Raw genomic sequence first — 18,245 nt, 5'->3', positions numbered from 1 at the left:
TTTATGAGCCCATTGACTTTGGTGGGATATTTACACCACAGAAATTAACAAACACTACAAATCAGGGCTTCTTTCTCCCTGCTTCTTCCACCAAGAGCTGGTTGTTAAAGATTTACTAGCACATCATTGATCTTATCCATGCCTTTTATTTATGGATGAGAGAACTGAGGCCCAGAGAGGATACATGACTTTCCTAGGATCATACTCTGCATTGGCGTCAGAATCTAGAATCCAAATCTTTTGCATCCTATTTCTGTGAGTGGCTACCTAAGACGTAGCCCTGTCACCCAAGACCCAGCATCCTGCCAAAAAACAGAGCGATGAGGATGTCTACCGTAATAAAGCACGGGCAGTAAGAGACAAATAGTTATCTTGAAAATAGGTTCTCAGGGGAAAGAGGCTGCTGGCTATGAGAGCCATCCTGAAACTTCCTGCAGTAGTCAAGGCTGAGTCATGAGCCCAGTTCTTGTCATACTTCTGTGGAATGCAACAGGGAGACCTGGACACGGTCCCTTCTTTGTAACCTCCTCAACAAGAAGAGGCTCGGTAGCCCTGGAAGAAAAAAGTGGCATGTTTGGTAGATTGGGGGGAAACAGCCTGGCTATCAGTAAGAAGACATTAAGATCCATAGCCTGCAAATCCTTCATGTGGTGTATGTTATTGGATTTGTTCTACTATCTCTTGTGATGAAAGGCGTTCCAAAACAGAAGCAAACGAACTTTTATGCTTGCACCATTTTTCCCCCAGTGTGATTTTCCTGTCCTTGCACAGCTCAACTCAAAGTCCTGGTTTAGGCCTTTCACAGGACAGCAAAGGTAGAGAAAGCAGGGCCTGCTACAAGCCAGAGGGAAGGAGAGATGGAAAAGATGGAAAACCTGACCGGGGTGCACATTCCAAACGGGCCTCAAGAGCAGGCTGGTGCTCAGAAAGACAGACGGGTCCCCACTTCGCACAGGGCAGTGAATCTGGAAGGAACAGGGAGGCCTCTGCTTCTGCCTGGCTGACCCAACCAGACTAGTGACCAGAGTAGGAACAGGGAGCGGCCATGTTGTATGGGATGAAGAAAAAGAAGGCATCACAATCCTTCCAAGGTAGGAGAGGACAGGTCAGATGCCTCTGGTTTCCATCGCCTCCACACTCCCTCTGAAATCCCTTGCAGTTGCTCTGGTCAAGCCTGTCTTCCTACTGGTGCCCTTCTCATCATTTTCCAGAGGTTCTTTCTCCATCCCGGCCTCCTCAACCGTGACAATGTTTGCTAATTCTGACTCTGAGAGAACCCTGCTTTGTGCTCTCAGACACCCCAAGCCCACACCCTATTATTTCATCCTTTCTAAGGTTGTGCTCTCTTGGCCCTGAGTAGAGTCAAGGTCTCATCGGAAGACTGACATGATTCCTAGTGTTACTGACCAGGACAAGACATCACTCGTAATGGGTGGAAGAGAAGAGGACATAGGCCTGGGGTGGGCAGCCTTCCTGTCCAGTCCAGGTGCCAAGTGTCAAAGAAGGGACTCCTGTGTGAGGCGGGCAGAAGGAAGCCAGTCAAGTGGAAATAGCAGGCAAATCCTTGGAAAAGGGGAACCCACACATGGACTGGAAGAAGCTATCCCACCTTTGAGGCCATGGTGTGGAGAGCCCTACTGCCCTTTGGGAGGAAACCCAGGAGGCCCTCAGAACAACCTGGCTATATTAGATCAGAACCGAATGCCTTGTAAATCTGCTATTTGCTGTATTCTCTGTTGTTCTCTGTGAATACTTGGAAAAGTCTTTTTTTTTTTTTTTCCCAAACAAAAGTTTTCACATACGTTTTACTGAACGAACCTACTGGTGCAGAAGCATAGTGATAGAAGAATCATTTCCCCGAAAAGACATGTCTGTTGTTCAGGTAGCTGTGACGTTTACAGAGTGATAGGATAGGAGCCCGTGACCTTCACGCAGCATAAATATGTGTGTCATCTCATGCTCAGTCCCTTATAGACCCAGCTGGGGTCTTCTCCCATGTCTCCTCTTGAAGTTTACCTGATTTTATTACCTGTTTTCATCCGAATCCACTGGGGAATGGGACGGTTCCGCTTTTGTTTCTTGGCCTGGAATCACTTGATCCTGAAAGTCTTGTGAGAAGACATGGGGAGGAACAGTCAACTGGACACACCACAGGGGCAGAGAAAAGGAGAGAGAAGGCAAAGTCTTTTTAAAGATGTTCCAGTGCATCACAGCTATAGTGAGGGAGAAAGGGGGAAGGGTTGCATGTAGTCTTCGGTGGACATCCTAAAGCAGTGACAACATACAAAATTGTCCAGGATCTGGGTTTTGAAGTGACTTTTTCTTTCTGCCACCTCCTCTTTGCAATTCCTCTTCCAGACTTCTGAACCTCCCCACTGCCCTAATTCTCCCCTCCACTGCCTCCTCCATCCATGGCTGCACCACGAGGCTGTTTTCGGCCCTTTGCTCTGTGTCTGTCCACTCTGCCCACAACAATGCGAGCTCTTGGCAAGACTTCAGTTGTTGACCTCCAGGAAGATGACCCCAAGGCTTTACCTCTGGTCTTGACCTTTCTCTGGACTAACTTTCAACCTTCCTCTGGGCCACACTGCTTGGACAGGTGATTGCTGTCATAAGTCAGCATTGCCAAAACAGAATTCGGTTCTTTCCACCCAAACTCAAAAAACTTTCAAGATGATCTGGGACGACGTCCTCATCCTTTAGTCTCACATCTGGTTATGAAAGCATATCGACCCCCATGTGCGCCGATCTCCTTGCATCTCCCTCTTCTGTCCCACATCTGTGTCCCCACCCGATCCAGGCTCCCGCTCCTTCCCCGCTGCACCATTGCAAGCCCTCCTAGCTGGCCTCCCCACTTCCATTCTCTACCCATTCCAAATCAACCGAGATCAACCGTGACAGATTTCCCTTCCCCAAGCCCAGCCAAGGATTTCTACTCCTCGGCCCAAAGTGCCTCACTCTGCCTGCCGTTCAAGGTCACAGATGGTGGGTGCGCCTTCAAAATCTACCACTGCCTTTTCCTCAATATAACCTCGTGCTTCCCTGTCTGTTTCTTCTCTCTAGAATGTTCTCCCTTGCAATGTCACCTGCCCAAAGTGCCTTTATCCTCATCTAAAATGACTTGGCCTGCTTGGACCTTCTCCCAGTACCCTTCACCAGATGCCCTGCCTCACTTTTGTGCACCTGCTGGGCGCTGTGGGCTCCCCCTGGCATCAACCCTTTTCTTCCCCGTATCATCACACAGCCTAGGCTCCTTCTTCCTTTCCCCACCACAGCAAATGCCACCACCTCTCACTGTCCAGGCCAGAAACTTTGGACGATTCCAGATGCCTTCCTCTTTTTTACCTCGCACTTGGGTCCTCAGAAATCTGCCTCTGAGATAGCACTCATGTCTGTCCTCTCTGGCCGTCCTCCCTTGCCCTGCATTAGCTCTGGACATCCCCATGCAGGGAGCTGCACCGAAGCAGGCAGCCTGCCATTTCCACCCTGCTTGCTACCTGTGTGACTCCAGGGCGGTTGCTCAGCTTCTCTGAGCATGTTTGCTCACCTGCAAAAGGGTAAAAGAAAAAAAAAACCTCTCCAAAATTTCACACACACACACACACACACACACACACACAAACTAGCATATATGGGTAGACACTCATAAAATTAAATGTTTATGATTTTTTTGGCTTGAATTAGTAAAGCAATTTCTCACCTGGCCCTGGCTGCTGGGACACAACAATAAAGCCCAATGCTCTCGACGTCACCAGCGAGCTTGATAAAAACCCCGTGTGATCCCACCTAACACTTTCAATGCCAACAACTGTCAGAATAAAATTTTGTTATTGGTTGCTTTCTTTTTTTTCGCTTAGCCTCTAAGGCCGTGCATGCCGTGGCCCGGTTGTACCTCTTAGTGCTCTGGGGAAACCCCGAGACAGAAAAGCGAGCAGCCTGCCGACTGTGGCAAGCCCTTGCATAGACCCAAGCCTTGCACATGCTGTTCTCGAGGTCTCTAATCATCCTGACCCACCGCCACTTCGCTCCCTGATTCTTTCGACTTTGACCACCTCCTCGGCGTTCTTCAAGACACAACCCAGCTGCCACCTTCTCTGAGAAGCCTCCCTGGCCCCCAAGGAAATGTAGGGAGCTCTCCTCTGTATTCCAATCATCCCAACACTTAGTCTGAGTGTGAGCCCCATGCGGGGGTTGGGAGGGGGCAGGCTCGATCCCACGACCCTGAGATCATGACCTGAGCCAAAACCAAGAGTCGGATGCCCAACCGACTGAGCCACCCAGGCGCCCCAGTCATGCTATTTTCCAGCTGACTTATCTGGCTCTTCTCCCAGCTGAATTTGAGGTCCTTGTCTTGTTGGACTGGATATCCTCAGTGCCCCACTCTGGACCTAGAATGTATACACAGATGATGATTTTGTATTGAGTGATTGAATGAAAGAATGAATCCTACCCCTGACCCCCACCCTCGTATATTGTAAGCTTGTCAAAGACCCACTCGATCCCACCCAGGACCCTGGGATCATGACCCGATCTGAAGGCAGCCACCCAAACAACTGAGCCACCCAGGCGCCCTAGAATTTAGTGATTTATCAGTTGTATTTCTTCTAACATCTGCCAGTGGGTCCTACACTAAATAGAGCCTCCATCAATACTTGGCTGTTTAAAGAACAGCAAGGAGGATAGCATGGCACAAGCACAGTGAGCAAAGGGCACAATGAGGTGAGCAACAGGGGCCACAATGAGGTGAGCCACGGGGGCCACATGGGAATGGAGGTTTTTTTTTTTTAATTTTATTTATTTATTTGACAGAGAGAGACACGGCAAGAGAGGGAACACAAGCAGGGGGAGTGGGAGAGGGAGAAGCAGGCTCCCCGCGGAGCAGGGAGCCCGATGCAGGACTCGATCCCAGGATCCCAGTCATTAAGGCAGACGCTTAACGACTGAGCCACCCATGTGCCCCAGGAATGGAGTTTGGAGGCCATGGGAAGGACTGGGGTCTTCATGCAATAGGAAACTACTAGAGGGACTGAAGTAGATGAACACCTTCAGATTTATGATTTTATTTTATTTTTTTTAAGTAGGCTCCATGCCCAGTTACAGAGCCCAATATAGGGCTTGAACCCATGACCGGGAAATCAAGACCTGAGCTGAAATCAAGAGTTGGATGCTCAACCAACTGAGCCACCCGGGCACCCCCAGATTTATAATTTTAAAGAAAGCCTGACAGTAAAGGCCACATGCTATACGATTTCATTGTATGACATACTTATCACGCTCAGAACCCTTCCCAGGAAACGTTCAGTTGGCTCATCTATAAGATGAGGTTAGACCAGCTGACCCGCAGGGTCACATTTAGCTCTATGTTTTTTGATTTCTTGTTAACAAAAATGACTGTTAGGCTAAAGGAATAGAACTCAGCAGCACAGCAATCCCAAGGAAGAGATCCCTGGTCTCTGTTTCAGCAGTGCTGGGGTATAGTGGGAATGACCCAGGAGGTTTGGAATCTTTCACCGGTGTGAGCAGTTACCTTAGAAAAGCATTAACACCCCCACCCCCAGGTCTTTGTTTCTGTATCTCTAAAATATGGGAACTCTGGGGGGTGGCTTCTGTGGTCCTTCCCATAGAAAGTTTGAGTTCTAACCCATCCTCACTTTCTAAAAGCAACCTAGACCAGTCTTGGAATACAGTATACATTCACCCACATTATAGATTTAATTTAAGAGTTTTAATAAAATTAATGCCATTGATGTTTTTCTGCTAAAAAGACCAAGAGAAATACATGGAATACTGTGCATATTGAAAAGAATGTGGTAGCTTCTTCTCCAAGAAAACACCGGACAGTGGATGATGCCAGTGCTGTGGGAGGACCCTGGAATGGGAAGTCTCGAAGGCAATGTCAAGGACAAGGAGTGGGCCCCCATCACCAAGCTGGGCCACCTGGTCAAGGACATGAAGATCAAGTCCGTGGAGGAGATCTGTCTCTTCTTCTGGCCCATCAAGAACTCTGCGATCATTGGCTTTTTTCCTGGTTTTGAAGAGTATGCATGTGTAAAGCAGACCCGTGCTGGCCAGCAAACCAGGCTCATGGCATCTGTTGCCATCAGATTGTGCAATGGACACATTGGGTCTGGGTGTTAAGTGCTCCAAAGTGGTAGCCACTGCCGTCCATGGCTCCATCAACCCGGCCAAGATCTCCATCATCCCCATGTGGTGAGGCTACCAGGGGGACAAGAGGGGCAAGCACCACACTGCCCCAGGCAAGGTGACTGGCCGCTGTGGCTCTGTGCTGGGGCACCTCACCCCTGCCCCCAGAGGCACAGGCAAGGTCTCCTCCCCTGTGCCCAAGAAGCTACTGATGATGGCCAGTATAGACGTGTGCTCCCCCTCGGCCAGGGGCTGCACTGCTACTCGGGGCAGCTTCGCTGAGGCCACTTCTGATGCCTTTCCAAGACCGACAGCTAGCTCACCCCTGACATCCAGAAAGACACCGTATTCACCAAGCCTCCCTATCAGGGATTCACTGACCTTCTAGTGAAGACCCACACCAGAGTCTCTGTGCAGAGGCTGCAGGCTCCAGCTGTGGCCACCCATAGTTTTTTTTTTTTTTTGATTGTTTTTTTAAATTAAGTTTTTTTATTTAAATTCAATTTAATTAACACATACTGTCTTAGTTTCAGAGATAGAATTCAGTGATTTTTTAAAAGATTTTGTTTATTTATTTGAGAGAGAGAGAGAGAGAGGGTGCACGAGTGGAGGGGAGGGGCAGAGGGAGAAAGAGAAGAGGACCCCCGCTGAGCAGGGAGCCTGATATGAGGCTCGATCCCACCCAGGACCCTGGGATCATGACCCGATCTGAAGGCAGCCACCCAAACAACTGAGCCACCCAGGCGCCCCTAGAATTTAGTGATTTATCAGTTGCATGCAACACCCAGTGCTCATTACTTCAAGTGCCCTCCTTCATGCCCATCACCCAGTTACTCTATCCCTCCATCCACCTCCCCCTCCAGCAACCCTCACTTTGTTTCCTGAGATTGAGACAAAGTGAGGGTTGTTGGAGTGGTGGGGGGTGAGAGGGATGGGGTGGCTGGGTGATGGACATTGGGGAGGGTATATGCTATGGTGAGCACTGTGAATTGTGTAAGACTGATGAATCACAGACCTGTACCCCTGAAACAAATAATATATTATATGTTAATTTAAAAAAAGAGTTTTGGGGTGGGAGGGATGGGGTGACTGGGTGATGGACACTGGGGAGGGTGTGTGCTCTGGTAAGCGCTGTGAATTGTGCAAGACTGTTGAATCTCAGATCTGTACCTCTGAAACAAATAATGCAATATATGTTAAGAAAAAAAAAAAAAGAAGAAGAAGAAGAAGGTAGTGGGAGGGGAAGAATGAAGCGGGGGAAATCGGAGGGGTAGACGAACCATGAGAGACGATAGACTCTGAAAAACAAACTGAGGGTTCTAGAGGGGAGGGGGGTGGGAGGATGGGTTAGCTTGGTGGTGGGTATTGAGGAGGGCACATTCTGCATGGAGCACTGGGTGTTATGCACAAACAGTGAATCATGGAACACTTCATCTAAAACTAATGATGTAATGTATGGGGATTAACATAAGAATAAAATTTAAAAAAATAAATAAAAATAAATAAATAAAAGAAGAGTCTCTTATGGTCTGTCTCCCTCTCTGTTTCTGTCTTATTTTATTTTCCTTCCCTTCCCCTATGTTCATCTGTTTTGTCCCTTAAATTCCACATATGAGTGAGATCAATGACAATTGTTTTTCTCTGACTGACTTATTTCACTTAGCATAATACCTTCTAGTTCCATCCACGTCATTGAAATGACAAGGTTTCATTCTTCTTGATGGCTGAGTAATATTTCAGTGTGTTTGTGTATCAAATCTTCTGTATCCATTCATCCATCAGTGGACATCTGGGTTTTTTCCACATTTTGGCTATTGCCCCCACATAGTTTTACACAAGCAAAGTAAAGTGAATTAAAGCCTGTAAAAAAAAAAAAAAAGAATGTGGTAGATTTATAAATACTTACTTGGAAGATGTCATATGAGTATTGCTAGGTTAGAAAATTGAGTTACAAAACAATATGGACTGTAGTCCCCCCTTATCTGAGGTTTCAGCTACCCATGGTCAATCTCAATCTGGAAGCAGATGATCCTCCTCCTGACACGTCGGCAGGTCAGTAGGAGCTAACATTACGTCACAGGGCCAACGTCACTCACCTCACTTCATCTCCTCACATACATATTTTATCATCTCCCACCATTACGAGAGAAAGCAGGGTGAGTATAGTAAGATATTTTGAGAGACAGACCACATTCACCTAACTTCTATTATAGTATAGTCTCATAATTGTTTTATTATTAGTTATTGTTAGTCTCTTACTGTGTCTAATTTATAAATTATATTTCATCATAGGTATACATGTATAGGAAAAAACATAGTATATATAGGGTTGGGTACTATCTGCGGCTTCAGGCGTCCGCTGGGGTTCTGGGAACATATCCCTCATGGATAAGGACAGACTACCGTATAGTATGATACCATTTTTATAAGAAAATAGTGTGTACCCATATAAGTACACAAATCTTTTCCTCACTCAGTCTTTACTATCTTACTATGCACCACAATCCACCCAGCGGCTCCAGGCAAACCCCCAGAAATCAGTCACTCGTGGCTCCTTTCTTTCCTTCACACCTTAGCTCTCTCTCTCTTCATAGGAGATAAGGGGAAAATCACAAGGACAATGCCCTTGGGAAGTATTATGATCTCGAGGGAGAAGACAAAGCACAAAAGAGGATGAGAGAATGAATTGGAATAGATGTTATAATTGGAGGAGAGAGAGCCCCACTGGTTGGGGTAGTCAGAGAAGAGGCATGAAGGGGCTGAGTTGGGCTTGAGGAGGGAGTCGGGCTAGATAAGAGCAGGCCAGAGGGGCAGACATGTGAGGGAAGTGGAGGGCACAACTGTGGCGTGTGAGGGGAGAGGGGCCGCTACTGAGGCACGGCTGGTAAAGTGCCCGTGTCCAGCTTCTAGGGCTTCCACGACAGAGTACCACAGATTGGGAGCTTAAACAACACACATTTATTTTCTCAGTTCTGAAGGCTGTGAGTCCACGATCCAGGTGTCAACAGGGCTGGTTTCTCCTGGAGCCTCTCTCCTTGGCTTGCAGATGCCTTCTTCTCCTCGGGTCCTCACATGGTCTTCCCTCTGTGTCTTTCTGTGTCCTAACCTCCTCCTCTTATAAAGACACCAGTCAAATTAGATTAGAGTCTACCCTACTGACCTCATTTTAACTTAATCACCTCTTTAAAGACCCTGTCTCCAAATACAGTCACATTCTAAGGTGCTGGGAGATAGGACTTCGATGTATGAATTTTGAGGGAACACAATTCAGCCCGTCGCACTGCTTATGCCTAAGGTGTAGTAAATGGCCAGGAAATGTGTGAAAAGCTGAATCAATGAAGCACATGAGATTGCTTTGTTTATGGCACAGCAGCAAGTTTGTGGGACACATAAAGTGAGAAAGAGCATGGAGAGAGAAGACCAGATCCAAGCTCTAAGGAACACCATCATGTTGATGTTGTTGTAAGCACATTAGATGGCAACGTTCTGCCCTGTGGTCTGGAGCAGAGGTGAGCCTGGGGGCAGAGAGATCAGGTGAAAGACCATTTCAGTCATTCCAGGTGTGGGGTGACAAGAGTCTTGACCAGGGTGGTGGCCACAGATGGGTGTGCCTAGGGGGTTGTTTCAAGCACCTGCACCCAGCTGATGTGTGGGTGAGGGCCATGTTCTCATGCTGCCTTGAGAACAATGAGTCCTCTGGAAACTGGACACCAAAGCTGCATAAGATGATCTCATAGGTCCTGGGACACCAATGACTCCAAACAATTCCTTTTGATTCAGGGCCCTCTCAATTTGTCCCCACCCTGCAGCGGGGTCTACTTTGCACTTGAATATGAGTGGGTTGCACTAAGACAGATTCTTATCAGTTGGCAGAAGCATTAAATTCACTCCCACCTTGTCTTGGATTTTGTGGTTATCTCCCCTAATCAGACCTCTTGTACCTACGAGGTCCTCTTCCTTCTTCCATACTTCTGGAAATTCTACCTGGCTTTCAAGGCCCAGTTTATATACTACTTGGTCCACACAGCTCTCGGTGGCACTACCACTCATGTGGCACTCTTGTCTGAGCCCTAATCACACGTATTTATACTACAAGATGCATATGACATTAAATAAGGTATCATGCCCATGTTTGAGATGTTTGGAATATTCATATGCCATGCAAACTCCCCCATGAGACTCTAAACTCCTTGAGGTTATGAATTTGGAACTTCTTATGTATTTGTTACACTACAAAACCTAGTGCATATTAGGTGCTCAACAAATTCATGCTGAGACAATAGCCAACACCGCAAAGATCTGTATAAATGGAGTTAGTGGCCTAAAGGGGCAGAGATAGAATATAAGCATATTCATTTCAATCCATAAGCACGGCCTCTAAGTCCTAACCCCCACCAGTTTGCCCTGTACTTCCTTAATACTGCTCAAAAAAGCATTAGCCCCAAGTCAGAAGAGATTCTTAAACCTCCAAAAGGAGCTTCATGGGCGGGAACTCAAAGTTGGCTTATCCTCATATGTATAATGTTGATAAAAGGGATGAGTGGACCAGACTCTTGGCAGTCAACATCCAAGGAGATGATTAACCTGTCCTGGGAAGCAAGTGGGACCAGCACCTGTGATAAGGATCATGCAGAGTGCCTAAGGGGACCTGGCACCAGGGTGGCCTTTGGGGAGGAAGGCAGTTGTTTGAATTCTCCTCAAGGGAAGAGAACAAAGGAGAATTGGCACTTTTTTTGGAAAATGTAAAAGCTGACCCTCAAGTGTATATGGAGTTGCAAAGAGCCTTGAATAATGAAAAGAATCCCTTGAAAGAAGAACAAATTGGGAGGACTCACACTTCAAAACTTATCACAAAAGTACAGTAATCAGATGAGTGGTGCTGGCATAAGGGTAGATATATTGACCAATGGAATAAAATTGAGAGTCTAGAGATAAGTTCACATGTCTACGCTCAAATGATTTTCAGCAAGGGTGCCAAGTCCATTCAATGGGAGAAAGAACAGTCTTATCAACAAATTTTGCTGGGAAAACTGGATTTCCTTCCACATGCAGAAGAATGAAAGTTGGGCCCCTATCATATACCATACACAAAAATTAACTCAGCTGGATCAATGACCTAAATATAAGATCTAAAACCATAAAATTCTTAGAAAAAACACAGGACTAAATCTTTATGGCCTTGGATTTGGCAATGGATTCTTAGGTATGACACCTAAAGCACAAACAACAAAAGGAAAAATACATAAATCAGGTCTATCCACTAAAAAATTAAAAATTAAAAAAATTTTGTGCACCAAAGACATTATCAAGAAAACAAAAAGACAACCTATAGACTGGAAGACAATATTTTCAGAGCAAATATCTGATAAAGGTTTGCTATCTAGATTATATAAAGAACTCCTAACACTCAACAAGACAACCAAATTTAAGAAAAGGGCAAAGGACTTAAAGAGACATTTCTCTAAAGAAGATATACAAATGGCCATCAAACACATAAAAAGATGTTCAACATCATTAGTCATTAGGGAAATGTAAATCAAAACCACAGTGAGTTGCCACCTCCTATCCATCAGGATGGCCATTATAAAAAATGAAGAAATAAAAAAACAGAAAACAACAAGTGTTGGTTGGAAAATATAAAATGGTGCTACCACTGTGAAAAACTAGTGTTTCTCTCAAAAAACTAAACACAGAATTACCATATGACCCAGCAATTGCACTCATAGGTATATACCCAAAAGAACTGAAAACAAGTGTTCAAACAGGTACTTGTCCACCAGTGTTTACTGCAGCATTAGTCACAATAGCCAAAAGGTAGAAACAACCCAAGCATCCATCAGTAGATGAATGGATAAACAAAACATTGTATATATATATACAATGATATATTATTTGGTCCTAAAAAAAGGAATGAAGTTCTGATACAACATGGAGGAACCTTGAAAACATTATGTAAAATGAAATAAACCAAACACAAAAGGTCAAGTATTGTATGGTTCCACCTATATGAAACATCTAGAACAGGCAAATTGAGAGACACAGAAAATATGATCGAGGTTACCAGGGGCTGGGAGCGGGGAGAATGGGGAGTTATGACTTAATGCTTATAGAGTTTCTCTTTGGGTGGCGGAAAAGTTTTGGAAATCAATAGTGGTGTTGCCTCTACAACATTGTGGATGTACTTAATGTCATTGAATTGTACACTGGAAAGGGGTTAAGATGGCAAATGGCAAATTCTGTTATCTATCTCTATTTTACCACAAAAAAAATCTTACAAAATGAAATGAAACAAGAATTGGCAGATGCAAGGAAGAAAGAGAAATGCAATGTGGATACGGCACTCTTCAGAATGGGTAGTTACTAGGACAGTGTGTGCTGATGGCCGGCCTTTTATTCCAGAGAGATTTTGTGCTGGGCACCAAAATAGGCCTACATACAAAAAAAAAAAAAAATCATAGGCAGAGAAGACTTGCTCCAGCAAATATAGGAGAAGAACATTGACCCTTCAAGTTATGAGACTGACCCAAGATGCCAAAGTAATGAGTTTAAGGTCACTTTCTATGCCCAAGTTTTATCATTCTGATGGCCCTTATTTCCTCTGCCATATCGAAGCTCAAGTCCCATATCAAATACGGGAATGTTATTTAAAAAAATGCCTCAACTGACGGATGCCCGAGAGCTTGCTTAGCTCAAAAATGTTTATTCTTCCAGCCTCCCCAAGGCTCCTGGGTGGCTCAATTGGTTCAGTGGCTGCCTCTGGCTCAGGTCATGATCCCAGCGTCCGAGGATCAAGCCCGGCATCAGGCTCTCTGCTCAGCGGGGAGCCTGCTTCTCCCTCTCCCTCTGCCTGCCGCTCCCCCAGCTTGTGCTCTTTGTCAAATAAATAAATAAAATCTTTTAAAAAAAAGTTTACTCTTCCAGCCCCTCTTCTGTACCAAAAAAAAGAGGCAGTGTGGCTTGCATACCCTTTTCATTTACTTTTTAAGACAAAATACGTCTGCTTCCTATTCTGCAGCATTACAAATTCTGCTATCCGGAGAGAAAGCGACACAGAGGCATGCTCCTTCCACGATGGGATGTGGCTTTAAATCCTCCCCCAGGGGTGTTCAGGGGTTCACCAGCTGTGCCAGAGTAACACTGCCCAGCGCCCTCCTCCCCTCCTCCACCTCCTGCGACTGGCATCGAGCTCGAGGTGCAGCAACCCATCTCCAGAATGGCATGAGCATTGAGATAAAGTACTCTGCAGTGCTTGGCACAGAGTAGAGACTCAAAATATGTTTGTGCAATACAGAGAATCCCAGTCCCCTCTGAGCTGGGAAAAGAAGCACGAGGAGGTGATTGTGAGGAGAAAAGAAAGTCACCTCCATGGAATACTAATGAAGTCGAAGTTCAATTTTAAGACAGGGACACATGTTTAAAAGAGAGCACACGTGGCCTTTTATTTGCTTCAAGCCTCTTTGAATATATCTGCCCTTTCATCTGAATGATTTTAAACCTTCAGTTGGATCCAGAACCGATTTTCAGGGATATCCACCGTTGAATTGAGGAGTGAGCTGCCTGCAAATCACACATGTCCTTAAATGTCTAAACCTACTAATAATGTATGGTGATTAACATAATAAAATAAAATTTTTTTAAAAATTTAAAAAATAAAAAATAAATAAACCTACTAAATCAAATAGGCCTCTTGTGAGCTGCCTGACCGGCTCCGTGGGAAGAGCACGCGACTTGATCTCTGGGTTGTGAGTTCGAGCCCTAAACTGGGTGTGGAGATTACTAACAAACAAACAAACAAACTTGAAAAAAATAAATAAAATAGTCCACCTGAGAAGCACATATAAAAAAAAAAGAGCAATGAATACAGTCATCGTGGTGAAAAATTACGAGAGAGCCTTAAAAAAAGATACATACTTCTGTATAAATGACATTTGGGTAAATTTGATATGATGGCTAGTTTGCTTACTTTTCTTTCGTGTTCATTGTTTTCTTCTGATTTAAATTGTACTGTTCAGCTACGCCCCACGGCTGGCCCTACATACTGATTGCTAAGAGGCACTCTTGCAGAGAGGTGGATTCAATTAGCATCCCATCTTTAATGCCCCAGCATATTACATACTTCACATGTATAATTATTTATTTTATGACATCATGCCATCCTATAGATAAACAAAAAACTTTGAGAAAATTTACTAGCTTTTTGGGAGTATCCCCAAAAGGGTGTCATTTTCATTTTAACCAATAACTAAGATGGGAATAACTCCACTCTTGAGGGTTAACCTATAGAAGCACATTAAGTTCAGAAATTCCCCTCATGAGTTTTTTTCTCTTCTACCATAAAATTGCAGAAATGTCTATCCTGCCCACTTGTAGAACTCTCTGTAGATCCACGTTGCTGTGAGTGGGAGGTGAGAACAAAAATGGAAAATGTGAGGTAAAGCCTGAGCTTTCTCCTCATTATGTAATAAAGGAAGCCGCCATACAGGCAATTCATCTTTATTTTAAATTACAGACATAAATTGGGCTATTGGATTGTAAAAAGTGATGGAGGTAGAATGAGCAGTCCTAGGAACAATTGAACCAAAAATCTTCAAGCTCAGCTATACTCTTCAGAGAACCAGTAACATCAAAAGAAGAATGTCTCTTGCCAGGCCCCATCTCCATTTTTAAAAATTTGTCTGTTTAGGAGCACCTGGGTGGCTCAGTTGGTTAAGTGTCTGCCTTCGGCTCAGGTCATGATCTCGGGGTCCTGGGATGGAGTCCTGCATCGGGCTCCCTGCTTAGCGAGGAGCCTGCCTCTCCCTCGGTCCCTCCCCCTGCTCGTGCTAGCTCTCTCTCTCTCTCTCTTTCTCTCTCATGTGCAAGCATGCTCACAAGTCACACACACACTCTCTCTCAAATAAATAAATAAAATTTTTAAAAAGAAACTGTCAGTTTATCACAAGCAAGCCGGGCAAAACAAGGACAATCAGAAGTGGAGGCTACTGGGACAATTCCTAATGGGCTGAAGGACCCTGCTATAGGTCCTGGGTCAAGATCGAGAAGGTGTGGAAGAAGAGTAAGGGGTATGGCAGTTAGGATCTGAGGCACAAGGAAATGCAGGCTGGAGAACAGATAGTTTTTAGGCAGTAGAGTTCTCTTCTCTGTTGCCTATTCGCTCTTCTGTAAGGAAGGCTGTTGCTGGCAATTCTCACTCCACACCCCATCGCTTCTCCTGCTGTGGATCCATTTTCTCTTCTAATGTCTTCCAGCATCAACATGTTTCTGCTATTCCGGGCGCCTAGGTGGCCCAGTTGGTTGAGGGGCCAACTCTTGATTTTGGCTCAGGCCATGATCTCAGGGTCATGAGATCAAACCCCTCGTTGGGCTCAGGACTCAGCAAGGAGTCTGCTTAAGATACTCTCTTTTTTCCCTCAGCCTGTCTCCCCCTCTCAAAATAAAAAATGTTTCTGCTATTCAAAGTCTCAGGATGACAATTCCACACAAAGCTGTCTGGTGTTTATCATGAGCCACAAGAGGTGCTCTGCTTCTCATTCCCTATCCCCCACCCCCTACTCCCTACCAAAAATGATTAGAAATTCCCTCTGACCGAGACATGGCAAAGTTCATTTGCATATTGAACACATTCCATTCTTTTTGTATAACAAATATAATTTTAGTAAGTTATCACAGCATCTAACTGAAGAAAGGGATGAGGAAACGAGATAATATTTACAAACCTGCCTGTGTTCCACTCCGGTGGGTGCTCTCAACATATTATCTCATTTAATCCTCTCAGCATTCCTGTGAAGGAGGCTTATTCAACCCATTTTACAGATGTGAAAACAATCACAAAGTCCACAAACTCCAGGAGCCATCCTTACCCAGCCCAGTTTTTTAATACAGTGGTCTAAGCAAGTCTCTAGCACAGTAGATGACTAATAAATGGTAGGCGCCCTTGATCCTTGTCCATGATCAAGTTGATCAAAGTTTACCTCTGTTTTCCTGCCCTGTCCTCTCACCCCAAGCCAGTTATCATGTTTTATCTCAGCACTCAAAACATATATTAATGGAGAACAGAAAGTTCTTCACAATATATTTGACTCTCTAAAGGAAAAGTCAAAGTCTTACATGCATTTATTAATGCCCACTTTTTCCCACAAGGGGTTTAAAGTGATTTACCACAAAGAGGAGCACCTGGCTGGCTCAGTCAGTAGAGCATGCAACTCTAAATTTCAGGGTTGTGAGTTTGAGCCCCACATTGTGTGTGGAGCCTACTTCAAATTAAATTAAATTAAATTAAATTAAATTAAATTAAATAAATAAATAGTGATTTATTTAGCTACAAAGATAACTACAATAACATGACTAATTATAAATAAGAATAAAATAATAGGATCATAGATAACATAAATATAAGTAGCTAATAACAGAAGAGGAAAAGAAAAATCATAAATTGCAGGCTATAAAGAATTACATAGTTGCTATAATTAAGCTTTAATTTTTACTTTTTGTTTACTACCAGTCAAACCAAAAAGGAAAACCTGGTCCAGTTACATAGTTCTAATTGTTAGAGAAGAAAAGAAACTTTCCCAAGGGAAGCTTAGCTTTTCTAAAAATTTAGTTTTAAAATATATACGTCATGCACAATTTCATATTCACTTCTACCCTCCCTACCTCATGATAGAGTACACGCTATTCCTATCATACATTCCTATAGCAAAAGCAAAGCATTAAAGTAACACTCTCTAGTCAAGGTTAGACCCTCCAGAAAGGTTCTCAAGCTGGGACACACATTTCATATCAGTTATCTATTGCTGTGTAACAAATCACCCCAAAGGTCAAAACCACCACCATTTTATGTGCTCATTCTTCTGAGAGTCAGCAAATTGGGCTGAGCTTAGCTGGGCAGTTCTTCTAATAGTGCTCAAGCCTCACACTACAGAGATTCTGGTTTAACTGGTCTTGGATGGGGTCCTTCATTGGCAACTCCCTAGGTGATTCTTATGTATTGCCAAGCTTAAGAACCACTGGCATAGTGCATAACCCTAAATCACAATTCAGTGAAGGCAGTTACTCCCAGGTGAAGTACAGTTAAAAGGACTTTAAGAAATGCCAGAACCAGATTATCCAAAACAATAGTGAAAAAGAACAAAGTTGGAGAACTCATATTTCCTGATTTCAAAACTTAACTGCAAAGTTACAGAATCAAGATAGTGTATGGCATAAGGACTGAAATATAGAGCTATGGATCAGAGTTGAGAGTCCAGAAATAAGCCCTGCTTTTATAGTCAATGGATTTTCAACAAGGCTGCCAAGATCTTTCAATGGGGAAAGAACTGTCTTTTCAACAAATGGCACTGGGACAACTGGATATCCACATGCAAAGTAATGATTCTGAACCCCCTTCCTTCCATCATATAGAAAAAGTAATTCAAAATGGATCGCAGACCTACAGGTAAGAGCTAGATCTGTGTAACTCTTAGAAAGAAGCACAGGATTATACACCACGACCAAATAGGATTTATCCCTGGAATGCAATTTTGTTTTAACATCCAAAAATCCAATAATGTAACTCACTATATTAGTAGAATAAAGGACAAAAAACCCCACATGGTCTTCAATAGCTGTAGAAAAATCATTGTTCAAAATCCAATTATATTCAGATATAGCCTCTTAATAAACTAGGACTAAAAGGAGGCTTCCTCAATTTGAAAAAGGGCATCTATGAAAACCTGACAGTTAACACTATACTTAATAGTGAAGATGAACATATGATGGAATACGATTCAAACTTAAAGTGAAGGAATTTCTGACACAGGCTACAACATGGAGGAACCTTGAGGACACTACGCTCGGTGAAATAAGCCAGTCGCAAAAACCACAAATACTGATGGTTCCACGGGTATGAAGTACCTAGAACAGTATAATTTGTCGAGACAGAAGGTAGAATGGTGGTTGCCCAGGGCTGGAAAGACACGGGGATGGGGAATTAGTGTTTAATGAGGACAGAGTTTCAGTTTGGGGGGAGTAAGAATTCTGGAGATGGACGGCAGAGACAGTTATATGACAATGTGAATGTACTTAATGCCGCTGAACTGTCCACTTAAAAACAGTTAAAATGA

General features: G+C 44.1%; 1 pseudogene; it reads left to right on the top strand.

Moving 5' to 3' along the window:
- Positions 1-2,474: 2,474 nt before the first annotated feature.
- LOC118027210 lies at positions 2,475-17,924 on the top strand (annotated as a pseudogene).
- The last annotated feature ends 321 nt before the right edge of the window (positions 17,925-18,245 follow it).

Source organism: Mirounga leonina, unplaced genomic scaffold (assembly GCF_011800145.1).
Source record: "Mirounga leonina isolate KUSES-001 unplaced genomic scaffold, KU_Mleo_1.0 Mir_366, whole genome shotgun sequence".
In the NCBI taxonomy this organism is placed as follows: domain Eukaryota; kingdom Metazoa; phylum Chordata; class Mammalia; order Carnivora; family Phocidae; genus Mirounga; species Mirounga leonina.
Note: the sequence above shows the minus strand (reverse complement) of the source record. Positions and strands in the feature narration are given on the sequence as shown.